The following is a 1,845-nucleotide window of genomic DNA, read 5'->3' as shown; positions in this document are numbered from 1 at the left end:
GGCACAAATTCATGCTGTGGAAGAATAGGCTAATATTCTCTTTTCCCAAGTACAGAGACTTGCTTGCTCTGACTCAAGCTCCAAAACTTTACTATCTAAAACTGAAAAGAAAACACGATAATTCCGTTAAATCTTTCTGCATGCAACAGCTTGTTTCAGTTTAGAATCCTTTCAGTAAAATTGTCTCAAACAGCTCATAACACCAGTCACTTTTTAAAATCTCATCTAGGCTCTTCACCAAAGCCCTTTGGATTCACGTCAACACCATTTTGATATCAATAGAGTGTTTTCACTGTAATAGTCTACTAGGACTTAGCAATCATTTACACCACTTTTCTTTCTGTCCCAAACCAGTGTAGGTCTCTTTGGACAAGTGCACTCTGTATCGTTTAGTGATGCTAGCCCATAACGTATCACTGCAAGCTCACCCATAAATAAATGAGTCACATCCCGTCACCTTGTGTACTGCTCCCAGTCTCAGTGGCACTGAATCAGTTAGATCCGCCTCTGTCTCTAGAAATTACATTTCCCTGAGGCAAGCTGCTGTGAAGAGTGATTCTTTCCCCTCATGCTGTGCAGTCTGCATGTGGTCTACTCTCCACATTGTATCTGCAGTTGTAGTTCATGACCTAAATTGCTACAGGTCAGGTTTGTTTTGCCTCTTCTAAAACAAATGCATACAAAAATCACTGAGAGTTTATTTGCTGAAGACTAATGGCTTTTCTTTTGTAATATTTATTCCTTTGTGATATTGACCTGTTTTGAGATGTCTGTGAAATACTTTTCTACTCTCCTAAATAATGCTTCCCAGAGTATTTATAAGGGCGATGATCAGCTTACAGTGGTTTTACTGTATTATTTTCAAACAGTGAGTAGGAACAGGTATATAAAAAGTAACTGTCCAGAAAATTAAATAAGAAATAGTTTCAATTTATCAGAAGAATCTATAGGTAATATAGGGAACAGACTGCATTTCTATGATCCCACTGAGCTCAGAACTTGTACAGAACAATTCAATACAGGTGGCTCCATCATGAGGAAGTTTTTAAAATGACATAAGCACTTGCAAAAAAAGAATTTCTGACATAGTTAGCTCAGTTGCAGTGAAGTAATTTATAAATACCACCTCCTAGCCTGTGCTTTCTATTTTGCCATGTTAATTCTCTTGCCCATAACTACATTGTTCAGGTTGAACTGGGCTGTGAAAATGAGGCTGATGTCTTCCTAAGGCTTCTTTACAGATTTGAAAGTTCCTAGCACTCTGCAGCTCAGAGAAAATAGCCAGGTGAGGATCTTGGTACCCCTTACTCATTACTGTGGAGCACCAGCTAAAAGTTTTTGTACAGTTTCTACTTGCTTTTCTTATCCATGGGCCCAGTGAAAGAAGACACAGCCCTTTATAAGGTGACTGTGAAGGGTTGGTGTTAGTGTAAAATACTGTAGAAAGGTATATCCAATTCACCTACCCCTCCCCCTCTATGCACAAATTGCATTCCTTGATATCTTTGCCCTCTTGCAGAGGACTGTATCCCAAATTGATAAATAAGGTCAGTGCTATGACTGAAGAAGGGCTGAGGAAAAACAGAAGCTATAACATCTTCTCCAGGTCAAACATCAAGGGACATATTTGTGCTAAATGTACACCACCGTCGTGGTTTAATCCCAGCCGGTGACTGAGCACCACACAGCCGCTTGCTCACTCATCCCCGGTGGGATGGGGAAAACAACTGGAAGAGTAAAAGTGAGAAAACTCATGGGTTGAGATAAGAACAGTTTAATAATTGAAATAAAATAATAATAATAATAATAATAGAATATACAAAGCAAGTGATGCACAATGCAATT

General features: G+C 39.0%; 1 protein-coding gene across 1 annotated transcript in view; it reads left to right on the top strand.

The window, feature by feature from the left end:
* The window catches only part of ST18 (suppression of tumorigenicity 18, zinc finger), a 173,988-nt gene that overhangs the window by 150,595 nt on the left and 21,548 nt on the right, over positions 1-1,845 (top strand). The window lies entirely within an intron of this gene.

This window comes from Pygoscelis adeliae, unplaced genomic scaffold (assembly GCF_000699105.1).
Source record: "Pygoscelis adeliae isolate BGI_AS28 unplaced genomic scaffold, ASM69910v1 Scaffold367, whole genome shotgun sequence".
NCBI classification, from domain to species: Eukaryota; Metazoa; Chordata; class Aves; order Sphenisciformes; family Spheniscidae; genus Pygoscelis; species Pygoscelis adeliae.
Note: the sequence above shows the minus strand (reverse complement) of the source record. Positions and strands in the feature narration are given on the sequence as shown.